Source organism: Barbus barbus (genome assembly GCF_936440315.1).
Source record: "Barbus barbus genome assembly, chromosome: 25".
Classification (NCBI taxonomy): Eukaryota; Metazoa; Chordata; class Actinopteri; order Cypriniformes; family Cyprinidae; genus Barbus; species Barbus barbus.
In genome coordinates this window covers 17655606-17672184 of record NC_136753.1, presented here as the reverse complement: position 1 = coordinate 17672184, position 16579 = coordinate 17655606, and the positions used below count along the sequence as shown (strand labels likewise).

The 16579-nt window shown below is 42.3% G+C and overlaps 1 protein-coding gene across 2 annotated transcripts in view; it reads right to left on the bottom strand.

Annotated features, from left to right (window-relative positions):
• The window catches only part of LOC306845350 (KN motif and ankyrin repeat domain-containing protein 4-like), a 54734-nt gene that overhangs the window by 36262 nt on the left and 1893 nt on the right, over positions 1-16579 (bottom strand). The window lies entirely within an intron of this gene.

The following is a 16579-nucleotide window of genomic DNA, read 5'->3' as shown; positions in this document are numbered from 1 at the left end:
GGTAATCACGGGAATATCTACCACATCCTCAGAGTGTTTATTCATTACAAGCTCATTTATACTCCCACCATCTTTAGACAGAGAAAGAGCTTCAATTTTCTGATCAGTCCCGTCACTATGATTTTTTCCGCCTTCATTGTTTAAAGAAACAGATGGCAATTGTTCCACAGAAGGATTAAGTTCAGTGATATTAGTACTAATGTTAACCTCATCATTCATTGAACACACCAATTTTGTATGACCGTACTTCCCACAAGTAAAGCACCTCAGTGACTCAGTACTGATATAGATGGTATATTCTTTACCCAGCAAAGTGGTTTTCGCTGAAGTATTCAAAGATTGAAACTCAGCGTTCAGAATCATGAAAGTCTGACGTCTAAACGACATCACATGCTTGAATTCCGGATTTTTTAATCCTAAAGGGATCATTTTAATTGGCGCTACTAATTTACCATAGCGTCCTAACAGCCGCTCGAGTGAATCATTGGTAATAAATGGAGGTACATTCGAAAGGATAACCTTTTTAGAAGGACTCGACAACGGTAAAACTGGAAGAAAAGTATCTCTAATAGATAAACCAAACTCAACCAAATGCTGAGCCAAAGAAACTTCTCTCAAAAAGACAACAACCGCTTTATTCATCCTTGATGCGGACACAATGTTACGAGCTCCAACCTCACTACCAATAGCAATTAGACAGTCCTCAACTGTGATGGATTCATCAGGTAAGCATTTGCACCCATGTTTATCAGTTAAAGGATCACGTCCGTCCGAGTCTGTCCCCATTTTTAACCACCCTTAGGTGATACAATCAGCGACAATTAAATCTACACTAAACAACAACAACAAAAACCAGAAAAGGAAAAAAGAATATCAACTCACTCACACACCGCAACTCGCTCAGACGCTCACACGCTCCTCAGACGCCCGCACATGCGCACAGAGAGAGAGAGAGAGAGACACACAAACAAGCAGCTGCAAACAAGCAAGAATGCTCGTATAGAAATGCGATGAAAGACAAGCGAATCCAGGTCCACTAGTTCACATAAGCTGTATCAACATGTATCTCTAATAAAGCCCTGGGCACTAAGAAGACGGCCACTAAAAGTACAACATAAATATACAAACATACAGACTTTTGCAAAAATGCTGACAGATAGGGTTGCACACACATAAAAAATAAATATTTATGACAGAAATGTCAAATTGGTATTTTTGAAATGCTTCATTCAGCACTTTGATGGCAGTTTGGAAAAATAGAGCAGTCCAAAAATATGCCTACAGGAGGCAAAACAATGATTCGGTTAAAAGCCCATATATGCTCTGCTCTGTATAGGCGATAGTGCCTTAGTGCCTTCTGTTTCATCGATTGATAACTTTTTATATGACTAACTACTTGCTACTTTTCACACTTGCAAATTTGCTGTCAACAGAATCAATCTCGAAATGCTGCATGCTCACTTGTGAGCTTCTCGAAATTATGAGAGAGAAAGAGTGAAAGAGAAAGTGAATTGATTTTCCACTCTTTGCAAGTGGGAGTCATTTATCTCGTTTTTGTAGCTCTTGGTTATCAGTGGACATTTGCACTGCTAGTGGCGCAGTACATAAAGGATTGAAGTGTCTGATAAAAGCTTACACATGAATTCTACCAATAGCTATTAAAACTACAGTATGTTCCAGATATATAGTCCACAGGGTGTTACAACACAACTAATTAAATTCCTAACAAAACATGCATTCGATGTGAATGTTTTAATGATTAAAATTGAAGATCTTGTCGCTCAGAGTAGATACAGTAGTGGGGGTGGTTATAAAGCAAACACAGCTTTTTACCTTCTAGCATTGGAAATAAGAACCTGGTTAGGCCTACATTTCAGTGGGCGGTACACAAGACCTCTCGGGGGACCTAAAATGTTTTAATGGCAAGAGCTCCAGCCTGATGCTTTCTTCTTTTGCAGAGAGATTTTTCTAATAAACCAAAAAAGTTTTTCTTGCCTACAGAGTTTGTTTAAAGTTTTCAAGTTCATTAACACATATAGCACCTCCAACATTTGCTCACAAGTTCTTGGGAAAGTGTAGATAGCTATTTATATATTAATATGCTTCTAGACACATTTTAATGTTACTTTTTGAAAAATGAGGCTTGGAATTTCTACAAAGCTGGAACCATAACTTTCCCTCTTTGACCCACAGCTCACAGGCTTTGGCTTCCTCCTCTTCCAGCAGACAAGCAGCATTGTGTTGTTCTTTGATCTGCCTACTTCATCTCTTTCATTTTTTCTCTTTCTTTCCCTCTTTTTCCCCCATCTTGGCTATCCTCATTTTTCTAAAAGCTGGAAGCTTCCAGAAGTGAATCTCTCAAATCAGAGGCATGAGAATGTTTAAGAAGTAACAGCTTAGAAAAACAGATCAAGTTTTTAAAGGAATCTTCTCCCACACCTGGCACCATTTCACTTACAACTTGAACTTGAAGTGCTCTCTGTTATCAGTAAATGGCATGTGCGGTATATCTGGAAATGTGATAACATACTTGCTTGAAAAGAGTCTGGATAATTCCCGCATTGGACATGTCTGAGGAAAATACTTGATATCTTAACAGTTGACATGGAAGGGCCATTGAATTAACTATCTCTTGCTTCAATAAATCACATATCGCCACTGATTCTGCTTATGGATCAATCGGCTAGCTGTCTGCACGGTGTAACAAATATCAGATATTATGGTATCTAAAGAAGCCATTTTGAAAGCAATCGCTACAGTTTCCCAGACTAGCATTTAAAGGAAAACACTGTCCGTCCTCTCATAACTCCTGAGGATAGACAAAAAAGAAAGCAGGAGGAAGAAGGAAAAAAAGAAAAGGCCATATGAAATGTAAAACTTCTCCAGCTTAAAAGGAAATAACACAGTACAGAGTTCCCAAGGTCACATTCGTGTACTCCAGTCCGTCTCTAAGGAACTGTGGGCAAGGCTCCTATTCCATTTCCGCTGATGGTGAAACATCTGATCATTACGTCTCCGAAGGACAAAATAAGAACCACTAAAGACAATCTAAGCCAACACTGAACTGTGTTTTATAAGACTATAAGGATGCAGCTGCATTGCAGATTTACATAAAAATGTATATGCAATAAACATACAAGCAGCTCTAAGATATCTAAAAGGAATAAAATCAATTCCAAATGTCCCACAAAATATATTTTAAAGCACAGAAAAACAGATCTAGTTATGGTCTTCCAACAGCAATTATATACTCAAAAATATGACGAAACATAAAATCTTGAATTATTAAAACTTAAATAAGGAGGACTGTGGTTCAGATTATTCACAGCATAAAATAATTAGGGGGACTTTTTTTAAAATTAAGAGGTACTATTCTTTCTCAGCCACAGAGGAAAGCCTAGATGTTTGCATGCTGTGAACTATAAATTATTCATGTACTGGCATTGACAACACTTTTCCAGTTGACACTGTATTAAACAGCAGGTTCTAGCCATGGAAAGCTGCTTGTTTCTAATTTCACAATTACACCGTGCTTAAAATAGAAACTATCATCATGTTCCTAAACTGTAGGCGTAACACTGCCCTTTTTCTGAACTTAAAGGGAAATTCAAGAGTCATAAGGAGGTCAGAGGTCTTAAAGGTAGAGAGGTCTGTTCAAAAATCCAGCATATGCTGGTATGCTGGTTAGGTATGTTTTGAAACATGGCTGCTGGTTTGAGCTGGTTTAAGCTGGTCCTTAGCTGGTCATGTGCTGGTCCTAAACTGGTCTTGAGCAGAAGCTATTTGCTTAGGACCAGCTTAAACCAGCTCATGACCAGCTAAGAATCATCTTAAACCAGGTCATGACCAGCTAAGAATCATCTTAAACCAGGTCATGACCAGCTAAGGACCAGCTTAAACCAGCAGCCATGCTTCAAAACATACCTACCCAGCACATGCTGAATTTTTCAACAGGGGTGTATATAGGGCTATTGAATTTACCTTAGCTTGTGGACAGTGAATGATCAGAACGATCAGAAGGTAAGTGTTCTAAAAAATAAATAAATAAACAAATAAATTAATAAATTAACAAGATGGCTTATTGAATCAGCAATAATATTTAATAATAATTTATCAGTTTTTCCTCTTACACTGGTCTGGCTAATGCACAAACAAAGAGATGGGTATTTGGCTTTCTTTTTTTTCAATGAATGGCTGCCATTTTATTATTTACAATTTCTTCCTTGCATTTCTTATTCTAATTCTCTCTTGTATAAACATAACTATCAACAGATGAATTCTCTAAATAGCATAGGACACAAAAGTGGTTGGGAAATTATTTGTTCTCACACACAGGCATAAATGCATCTGCTATTTGTGGTCTGGGGTTTAGTTAGCGGTCATTTGCAACAGGAAGCATCTGGCACCCTGAGGATCTTCCATATTGAAAAGTCTGACACCTTTTCAAAAGGCCAAAGCAGAGCTAGAGGCAATGCATCTATATCTTTTCTTTATCACTCTGTATTTCGCTCGCTCTCAAATCCAGTGATGCCATCTTATTCTTATCAGAGCCGCTCTCTGAAACAATTTCAGTTCCCCACTTGAGTCGCTATCTGTTTTCTTACTGTTCTTTTCTTCTGTGTCAAATCCATTCTGAATCTCAAACAATCTCAAGCTGGTGTTCTAGATAGCACAGGTTGGATGAAGGCTTTATTTCAGAAAGGAAAGATTTGTTATCTAAATAAGGCAAACAGATGGTTGGAACAGCAAGAGAAAAGCAGTCAAATGCAGGTGGCCACATACTTTCTCTGTGGTGGTTACCAAAACTGAATAAAAACAGATTTGTTGTCCTAAATTATACCTTGAATTCCTTTTCTACAATTTCTACAAGGTTTTTCTGTTAGATCATGAGAAAGGGCACGTATTCTATTTGGAATGTGCCTGAATTAATAAGAAGCATAAAAACATCTTCTTCCTTTAGGACCGAAAGTATTTTGCAATGCAAACTTCCCTACTTTCTGTCTAGAATTCTGACCAGAAATAACAAGAAAAAAATGTAGTGTTCTTCCTGCTGGATTTCAGAGGACGCTGGACGCTTGTTATTACTTCAACTAATGGCACTCGGAAACATTTATCATGGTTAAAACCTAAATGTTAGATTCAATATGGCCAGTTTACTTTTGCTCAAGCGACAAAATGTGTTTAAAAACATTTTATTGTTAATAATAAAAATATATTTTTTAAAAATGTTGTTCATTGAAATTAAGCTAAAAAACAAAATATGAATAAAAAAAATGCTAAAAGTGACAAAAGCCCAAAAAAATTACTAAAACTGACATTTAAATAATTGAAAACATAAAACTGTTCCTTATAATCCCATTCAAATATAAAACACACAATATTCTAAATAAAATAAGCAAAGAATTCTATAGTGGAATTTTCAAATCCATAATGGATTTTAACAACATTCATGTTGTTTTAGATAGCAAAATCAAGCTTGAAATGAAACAATGCTTTTAATAAATGTCAACTTTAAAAAATCTGAAGTCATTCAACCCCTAGAATGCACACGTATGTGTCATGGTACTCTCATGAACAGCTCTCAGATTTCATCAAAAATATCTTAATTTGTGTTCCGAAGATGAACGAAGGTCTTATGGGTTTGGAACAACATGAGGGTGAGTAATTAATGGCAGATTTTTCTTTTTTGGGGGGTGAACTATGCCTTTAATACATGAGAGAACAATAACACAATCAGCGGTGGAAGTGTTGGTTGCATCTGCACAGCTGTAAATGTGTATGACCGTCCCTTACGATTAGTGTCTAATCAGTTTCAGTGCAGCTTTCCTCTGCATTAATCTAGCAGGATGAGACCTCTCTGACAAGTCTTCTTCTTTGCAGAGCAATTAACATCTCTTCATCACAGCACTATCAATGCTAAATATCAAGCCGTAGAAACACTAAGGTTTTTCAAGTACTGCTCAGTGGGTGATGTCACTCATTAAACAGCTATAATGATATGAGGTACTGTATATAATGTCATCAGACATATAAAAAAGGCCAATGCTACACAGTAAGAAAAGATGAAAAAAAAGGCTGGTATAGAAAAATAAAACGTCTCTCATTTTGTCTCCTCCACTGCACATCTGTCACCAGCAATGAGCTGGTTTCTGATCTCGGTGCTGGGTATTATACTAAAAAAGACCACTAGAACAGCCACCATGGTCTTTGAGTGATAGAGAAGGTTTTCTCAAATTAAAATAGGTTAAATGCTTTTGCTGCCTTTAATTGCTTTTGCATGAAACATATACTTCAGGTCTGAAATATTTCTGGGCCGGCTTTGGAAGTTACCCAGGGGTGCAATAATAATTAAAAATGGGGAAAGGCTGAGTCTGCAATGGTAAATTAGAGAGAATGAGAACAGGATATGGAGGGCAAGCTTTAAGACATTTTGACCAGCTTCAGGTTTTCTCAACAATATTTAAATCTTGCCAATAGCCTATATGTTATGAATCAGATGTCATCAAACAAGCTTTTAGTTCATACAATACATGTTAAAGGCAGATAAATTGATTTTATGGTTACTAAGCCTCAGATTACATTTCAGTGCAACCAGGAGCAAACTCTAATTATGTTAAATAGTAAATCCATCTAGTATTCAATTAATCATTCAAATTATATATATATATATATATATATATATATATATATATTCACATTAACATTTAATCTTAATTGTAACACAACTAAAATCACTGTAAAATAAAATAAATAAATAAAAATCCAATTAAATGTACCATAACACTTAAAATAATAATAATAAAATAAATAAATAAAAATAAAATAACCATAAAAAATCCTGTGACAATTCTTCCGGCATTACAACATGGCATATTGGTGCCTGTTTACTTATAACCACATATTTTTACAAGAAAGCATATAATATAATGAGATCTATTTGAACCAAAATGTGTCATACAGAGAGTCTTTTTTCATGTTTTTCATGGTAAATTGTGTGGTTATTATATGGTTTTTACTTCCAAAAAAACATAAATTTAACAGTATTTTACAGTTAATTGCATATAATGCAATGCTAAAACATTTACTGTTTTTACAGTATATGGTAAGGTAACTTACAGTGTTAATTAACCAATTAACAGATTTGTACTATAAGATTTTTACAAACTTTTTCTGTAAATATTACAAACATTTCTTACGGTGTAAAGCCAGATCAAAAATGGTGTAATAGTTTTCATGAACAGTCTGAAAAACTGCTGAAAAAGGAAACTACACTGCGCCTCCAAAGACCAAAACTTTCAATATCTTGTAAATATTTGATGAAAAGCCAGGAAAATAACAGATTTTCGTTCTTTAATATTTAAACACTGAATTGTGAATTGTGATTATATGAAAAGTCTAAGCTGTCAACAGCAGTTTTCCACACCAATAATCCATTCCACTATCAAAAATACAAGCAGCAGGTGTAGACATCAAAGACAAACTAAATAAGAAACAGCTGTAAGACACAACATAGCAACACAGCAACAGAAGCTCATCGTTCATATTAATGTTCAACACCTCATGACTGACAAATCTACTATGTTGGCAAGTGGCAAATCATCTGACAAGAAGTTTTAAACATCTGACAAAACGAAAGTTCATAACGTCAGTAACAAAGCTTTAATTTCTGGTTTTGTAGCCAGCATACCAGCATTTTACCAGGTTACGCTGCATATTCTCATAACAAAGACAAATACAAGCTTGATGCCAGACAGGAAATTAATAAAAAAAGGATTTTTAAAAATATATTTACATATGACCTACATCTCCGACACTGCTACACCCCCAACAGTCTGGATATATTATTGAAGTCCACAGAGAAATAGTACAGGGCTGTTTCGACACGCATCAGAATGTGCATACTAAAATCTCAGCGTTTGTAACAAGGTTCTTCAATGTATTCTTTCTCTGTTTCTCTGCACTTCTGCTGGCTGCATCTTTCTAGTCCAGAGTGTAAATCTTTATCACTACCTACATAAATGTCACTGTTGTCATGGAATAATAATGAAATATGTAAGAAGACTATGTTTTCAAAGTTGCAAAAGTGTCTTTTCATCACTTAAAACAGGAAAGAATTCAGACAAAAACAGGCAGAAGCAGACACAAACTGAAATTATTGCCTGAAGAGGTCAGAAGGTTTTAACTACTCCATTCAGCATGTGTGTAGACCTCTTTTCCAAGCTTCTCTAAGGTCAAAATCGTACTCGGTTACTATCGTAACCTCGGTTCCCTGAGATACGGAACGAGTACTGCGTCTTGCTAAAGACGCTATGGGAAAAAGCCTTTTTTCTCCTTTACTGAAGCCTTATTCAATCACGCAGTGAAACTGCACGATCATTGGTTTGTGCAGTGTGATAAAACGAACCAATGCGTCGGCAGCGGAGCTGCACGAGCCTATGGCGACGGAGCCCGCCAGATCCCGCCAGAATGGGCGGGGTTATCTGGCTATATAATCAGCCGTCTCGCCATAGGATCCTCAGGTTTACTTCGACTGAAGCGACGACTGAGTCGTGCAGCTACCTGGCACGGCAAAGTACGCAGTACTCGTTCCGTATCTCAGGGAACCGAGGTTACGATAGTAACCGAGTACGTTCCCTATCGATACTCCACTCGTACTGCGTCTTGCTAAAGACGCTATGGGAACACAATTCAATCACGCCGTGCTATGGTAGAGGAACGACTGTGTAAAATATCTCCATAAGCATTACATGCTCAGAGGGAAGTATAATAGTATACTCGGGCTAAAGCGAGCTGAGCTCATAGAGGTCACGCTCGGCCCGGGTCATTCCATGTATTCCTCGCATACTCAGCACTTTCAGGGCTGAGATATGTAAGGAACCCATCAGAGAGCTTGAGTGCCCATGCAGTCAAGAGATCTCCGTTAGGGATGTTCCCACAACATAAGTCATACTCATCTAAGCAGATAGGACCTTGGCCTGTAAGGTCGGTACATCCAACTTATAAAACTTTGCAAATGTGGACGGCGAGGCCCAGCCGGCCGCCACACAAATGTCTGTAATGGACACACCGCTAGACCAGGCCCACGACGAGGCAATGCCTCTAGTCGAATGGGCTCGTACTCCAATGGGGCATTGAAGGCCCAAGGAAGAGTAAGCCAGCGTAACGGCATTCACTATCCACTTAGAGAGTCTCTGCTTCGTGACCGGAAGCCCCTTGGCGCGGTTACCGAAGCTAACAAAGAGCTGTTCCGTGCGCCTGAAGGAGGCGGAACGCTCAAAGTAGATCCGTAGGGCTCTAACAGGGCATAACAGAATGAACTCCCGGTCCTCCTCAGAGGGAGGAAGCGCGGAGAGTGTGATGACCTGAGCTCTGAACGGAGTGGAAAGTACCTTAGGTACGTATCCATGCCTTGGTTTTAGGACGACCTTGGAGTCGTTTGGCCCAAATTCCAGGCAGGCAGGGCTCACAGAGAGCGCCTGCAGGTCTCCTACTCGCTTGACTGACGCTAGTGCTAGTAGCAAAGCAGTCTTCAGCGACAGCGACCGAAGGTTCGTAGACTGGAGCGGCTCAAAAGGAGGGCCCCTCAGGGCCCTCAGCACAGTGGGTAAGTCCCACGTAGGGACAGTAAGGGGCCGAGGCGGATTCAGCCTCTTGGCACCCCTTAGAAAGCGGACGATAACATTGTCCCTGCCCACTGATTGGCCCGCGATAGGGGCGTGGAAGGCCGCTATAGCCGATACGAACACCCTGAGTGTGGAGGGAGAGCGTCCTTTATCCAGCAGTTCCTGCAGGAAGGACAGAATCACCGCCAACTCAGATGTAGGGGGGTCCTCACCGCGGTTTAGACACCATTCGGAGAAAACCGCCCATTTAAGGGCATAGAGGCGTCTCGTAGATGGGGCTCTAGCCTCAGAAATGGTATTTAGCACTCGCTCTGGGAGGCTGGTAGGCTCCCGTTGAGCGGCCAGAGGTGAAGCGCCCACAGTTTGGGACGAGGGTGCCACAATAAACCGTTCGCCTGAGAGAGGAGGTCTCGTCTCAGGGGCACGGGCCAGGGGGCTGCGGTTAGCAGCTGGGTCAGCTCTGACATCCAAGGCTGGTTCTCCCACAGGGGGGCCACCAACAAGACCTTGTGTCGTTGTTCCCTGATTCGCCTGATGACCTGAGGAATCAGAGCGATCGGAGGGAATGCATAGAGGAGGAGGTTGGGCCAGTCGTGGGCCAACGCGTCCTTGACCTTCGAATAATAGGCTGGGCAGTGAGAGTTGTCTTTGGAGGCGAAAAGGTCTACCTCGGCCTTGCCAAAGATTCTCCAGATCATTCGAACCGTCTGCGGGTGGAGCATCCACTCTTCTGAGGGGACGTTGCTCCGTGATAACATATCCGCTCCTTGGTTCAATCTGCCCGGCAAATGTGCTGCTCTCAGCGAGCGCAAGTTGAGCTGAGCCCACTCCAGAAGTCGCTCTACCATAAGGAAGAGGCGCTTCGAGGAGAGACCTCCCTGGTGATTTACGTAGGACACCACTGACATGTTGTCTGAGCGGATCAGCACATGTCGTCCCCTTAGCTCTGGCAGGAAAAACTGGCAGGCTCGACACACTGCTAGCATTTCTAAGCAGTTGATGTGGAGGTTCTGCTCCGCCTTCGACCAAAGGTCGGTTTGCCTTCGCACAGCGCCCCGTCTGTTGTGACAACTTTCCTGCTGCAGACCATCCCTATGGCCACACCCTTTCTGAACCATCGTGGGTTCTTCCAGGGGACCAGGGCTGTTACACAGGCCTGGCTCACCCTGATATGTAGGCGATCATGTCGCCATGCGTGGGGTGGAACCCGTGGTTTCAACCAGCGCTGAAGGGGCCGCATGCGAAGCAGGCCCAACTGTAGCACCGGCGATGCTGTGGCCATGAGGCCCAGCATCCTCTGAAACGCTTTGACGGGGCGAGCGGTGCCGCTCTGGAAGGAGGCTGCGAGCTTTTAAACGGCCAGAGCGCGTTCCGGCGCTAGCACAGCTCTCATCTGAGCTGAGTCCAAAACTGTTCCCAGAAACGACACCCGTCGGCTGGGAAACAGCGCGCTCTTGGCAAAATTGACCCTGAGCCCCAGGCATTCTAGGTGGCTGAGGAGGAGGGCTCTGTGTGAGAGTAGTTGTACCTCTGACTGGGCCAGAATGAGCCAGTCGTCGAGGTAATTGAGAATGCGGATTCCCATCTGCCTGAGAGGGGAAAGAGCCGCGTCCATGCACTTCGTAAAAGTGCGTGGGGCCAGGGACAGTCCAAAGGAAAGGACCGTGTACTGATAAGCCACTCCCTCAAAGGCGAATCTCAAGAATCGTCTGTGATGGGGGGGCTATCTGGACGTGAAAGTATGCGTCTTTCAGGTCCAGGGAACAGAACCAGTCCTCTGAGCGAATTTGCGAGAGGATCTGCTTCAGTGTGATCATCCTGAACGACCTCCTCACGAGGGCGCGATTCAGGCGTCTGAGATCGAGGATGGGCCGGAGGCCGCCATCCTTCTTGGGAACGAGGAAGTAATGGCTGTAAAAGCCTGATTCGCTCTGAGCTGGAGGAACCATTTCTATGGCTCCTTTTTTCAACAGCATCATCATTTCTGAACGTAGAACGTGAGCGTTCTAGCCGTCTACAGAAGAGGAGACCACGCCGCTGAAGCGCGGGGGTCTGCGAGCGAATTGGAGTGAGTAACCTCGTTCTATTATCCGTATAACCCATTCTGACACTCCGGGGATGGCCCTCCAGGCCTTGGCCCGCGTGGCAAGGGGCTGGATAAACTCGAGTGGCAGGCCGCCAAGCGGGGACCTGAAGCTCGTGATAAGAGGGAGAGGAATGTGCTCCCTTTTGAAAATGTTTGTGTCTTATTTCCTTGCTATAACAGCGATCAGTTGTGTGGGCGCTTTTTGAAAGGGCCCAGTGTTCACAACAGTATTTACCACAAACTCATTGCCATCGGCACCCGGAGCTAAATGGGGTGTTTGGAGGCATGACAGAGGCCATTTGGGCCGTGGGCACAGCCCAGAAGCGTCAGGAGTCTGAAGCTGTCAGTTATAATCATAGTGACAACTTGCTTTCGATCTGCCTAAAAGGATCAACCACTCTTAGAAGAGGGGTATTAATTACCATTGTGTAAACACACCAGCAGATCAAAAGTGCCGCGCGCATCCTCTCAGATCCGCTCGTAGCGGACGAGGGGAGGGGCCATCTTCACTGAAGAAGGCGAGCCGAGATCAAAGAGTGAAACGCGGGGCTGCCCTGGCGTAAATTCACTCAAGCTTGATCGCGCGAACCCTGGAGCTTGCAGTTTCTTCCCCGAGATAACTGGGAGAGTAGAAACACTAGAGCAGGGGAGGCGTGGCCACCTTCATTGAAGAAAGGGACCGTGAGCGCGGCAGGGACAGACTGAAGCTTTCATAATGAAAGTAGCGCTGGCAGATCAAAGAGCTGCAAGAGGCGCTAATACTTAGTGTAAACACACTGGCAGATCAAAGACTGTATGCAGAGTGAAAAACGCGGGGCTATGCCGGCGCGAAAAATCACTCAAGCCTTTTTTTTTTTTTTTTTTATCCGTCTCCTTCTCCGAGGTGACTGGGAGAAGAGAAACGCGAGAGTCGGGGCCGCCCAGTGCAGCATGTTACAATGTGCACAGAAGGATTGAGCCACTCAATGTAATGAGGCGCGCTAATCCACACGCGCTGGCAGATCAAAGCGCTGTATGCAGAGTGAAACACACGGGGCTATGCCGGCGCGAAAAATCACTCAAGCCTGAACGCCCAGCCATGCGATTTTACCGTCTTTTTCTCCGAGGTGACTGGGAGAAAATAAACGTGAGTGGGTGGCCGCCCAGCGCAGCATTTTACAATGCGCGCAGAAGGATTGAGCCACTCAATGTAATGAGGCGCGCTAATCCACACGCGCTGGCAGATCAAAGCGCTGTATGCAGAGTGAAACACACGGGGCTAAGCCGGCGCGAAAAATCACTCAACCTGATTGCTCAGCCTCACTCGCTGTTCCTGTCTCCGAGGTGACTGGGAGAAGAGAAGGGGGGAGGCGGGGCCTGCTACATAGAGGACCGCGAGCAAATCAGAGTAAAGCCCGGCTTTCGGTGAAAGCAGGCTGCCTGTGTGAGCGCAGTCTCAGTGACGCACACACATAACTTTCCACTCCGGTCCGCCAAAGAGAATAGAGCCGCCCAATGAAGGAGGAGCTCTGATTCTCACGTGTGAACACCGGCGGATCCGAGCGCTGCAGGAAGCTCCGTGGCTCTGATGTTTCATTCTCCGAGCTTTGCTGAGAGAGGGGAAACGGGAGAGCGGAGCTGCCTCCACAGAGACGGACAGCGAGCGGGAAGAGCGAGACTCATACTCGAACGAGCTGTCTCAGTAAGCGCGCAGTCAGTGCGTGGGCGAGACCCAGACAGGCGGCACGCGCTCACTGCTCTTTTGCATCGTGCAGGATCCCCTGCACGAGCCACACTCGCTGTTGCGGCATTTGCAACAACGCCGATAAATATGCATTTTTATAGCACTCACCGGATGGCGGCAGCGAACAGACCGGGGCTTCTGCGGGGCTGGAGCGCGGTGAAAGCGGCGTCTCAGCTGGCAGGAGGTCTCTGGCTCAGCTGCGAGGCGTGTCAACGGCGAGGCGGCTTCTTGGGATCAGCGAAGGCGAGATGTCGTCGCTGAAGGAGAAGAAATCTGAGGATCCTATGGCGAGACGGCTGATTATATAGCCAGATAACCCCGCCCATTCTGGCGGGATCTGGCGGGCTCCGTCGCCATAGGCTCGTGCAGCTCCGCTGCCGACGCATTGGTTCGTTTTATCACACTGCACAAACCAATGATCGTGCAGTTTCACTGCGTGATTGAATAAGGCTTCAGTAAAGGAGAAAAAAGGCTTTTTCCCATAGCGTCTTTAGCAAGACGCAGTACGAGTGGAGTATCGATAGGGAACTACAGCTTCTCTAAAGCAAAAAAGCTAAAATAAAATATTGATATTAGATTAATAAAAAAACTTAAGGCCTGTTCCCACAAACAACTGACAGCATGTCTGGAAAGCTGCGTAGACATCTTTTCCAAGCTTCTTTCAAGCTCTCCAAACTGAAGAAAAGAGGATTGGGGGAAAATACAACATGCATTTGCTTTTCTGTGACTTAGTATGCAAAAAGGATGAGTAGGATGTCTAAATATTCTGTATTGTTATCAGTATTTATCATAAAGGAAAACAATACCCAGATGACACAATGCATGAGATTCTGAAGTGTGCAACCAGCAGGCAATCTGCTTTCCCATGAGGCAACAGAAGCTGCAGTGTTGTCAAATTTGAAAAACTGAAATAAAAAAAAATGGTGGTATGGGAATTTGGATGAAACGAATACCTATGTGGCTTTCACTGGTCCAGGAGACAATGTGAAGACATTATGTGCCTGGATGGATCCCATCAAATTGAACTGAACAGTTATTCAAAAGATCAACCACAAGAACACAAGAAAAACCAGCATTTGTCTTTGAACATTTGCATGCACATACACAAGCCAGCACACATAGGCATGCCAGTGGAACTGATTTGCTGATACTACGCTGATATAAAGCAAATTTATTTAAATTCCTAACTCATGCAACCCACTTGCACTGCTTTCACTGATAAACTGATGGAAAAAATAGGATGAAATATCATAGTTTAACATATACAACTGTCCAATTCAACACAATGGCTATCTCAGTCTATTTTACACTATACTGTACAAAAGGTTGGTGTCTGTATGATTTTTATGTTAGTGAAAGATGTCTAAGGCTGCATTTATTTGTTAAAAGTACAGTAAAAACAGTAATATTGTAAAATTTGGAATGTAAATGTGAAATGTAATTACTGTGATGGCAAAGCTGAATTTTCTGCTGTCATTACTCCATATTCACACGATCCTTCAGAAATCATTCTAATATGCTGATTTGGTGCTCAAGTAACATTTCTTGTTATTATCTCAGTTGAAAACAGTCAACAAATGTGTTTGGAATAGGCATTTCTTAAAGTGAATAATAAATGAATTAATGAGTTGATAATGAAATGAAGAATACATTTATTCAGAAAGAATCTTACTGACAAGCATTTTTTTGAACATCTTGTTCTCTTCCATTTAATGAATTACACATTAAGGGCCGTGCATTACATTTTTAAGTCCTCCCAAGATATTTTTAGTAGAAAACTGAAAATCATAATTCTTTGAAAATCTTGACATGAAAATCTTGCTTGACAGCTGTGGTCATCATTCAATTTCATTATACACTCTTAAAAATAAAGGCTCTTTATTTGCGTCTGCTTCCATAAAGAACCTATAACATTCATGGAACATTTTCATTGGACAAATGGGTTCTTTAGACTATTTAAATATTCTTCACACTGAAGAAAAAGTTCTGTAGGGAACCTGAAATGTTCTTTTTTTTAATCAGAGAAAAGAGAAAGTCTTTTGGCCAACTCAGTCTACCCAGTCACCTCCATTGGACCCTCTGGGATTTCCTCACATGAAGACACAATAACATTCAAAATCCAGTCAACTTTTGTGGATCTGATACAAATGTTTCTATTTATGAGAACATGCGATCCATGAAAAGCCAATATACAACTACAAATCTTTTGTCAGATGATTTTCCTTTGAGTAGCTCTCAAATAAATTCTTCTGTCCACTTGATCGTTTTTCTTTGACGCACATATGAGGAATATATCTAAAGGGCAGGAGCAGCTTGCAAATTATGTCAGCCATTGTTTCCATCTCCGTTCTGTGATAAATGTCCTTCAGTAGAAAACAATGGACAAGGAATCGCCCCCACAGAGCCTCACAAATGAACCCCCAAGAGACCTCGCTATGCCAAATTCCATAACCTCCACAACGAGCTCTCTCATGCCCATCACTTCAGACATCCAAAAACCTAAGAAACGTACAATACAACCATTTTAGTCTAACGGCAATGGTCAAGAGACTTAAAACATATCTGGTAGATTTAAAGTACCTCAATATGTCTCTCTCTAGGCATTGTTTCTACTAGGGGCCTGTTTCAGAGCTCTATCAGGTCATGGAATTACAATCATTTGTGCAAGAAGCCCACGTGACTGATCACAAGAGCAAAAACATGACCATTTATTTCTGTAGTAAATGTCTCCTGGGTTTACTAGATGTTACTTTAACGGTCCACGGAGGAGCATAATCAAATAAATAAATAAGCATATATAATATATAAATAATATAAAAATGTATAACTAAATGTAACCAATGAACAAATAATTTGGCCTTCATCACAATAAATGACATGTTGTGGCATCTGGCAAGTTGTATTTGGAAAGTTATGACAAAAAAAAAAAAAAAAAAAAAAAAAAAACACCAGGTCAGCAAAATCACATAGTGAGGCTCACCAGAGTGATGGTAAACTTGAACACTCTTTCGGGAGTCAGAGCTCCTGGGTGGCCCTTAGGTCACATGTTTAATGCACCTCTGCATTCCTGAGAACATCAAACAGCCTGTAGGCTCCTAGGGAGGCATTACACGTGCAAAGGCAGTGAGCCAATTATACAAAGACTTG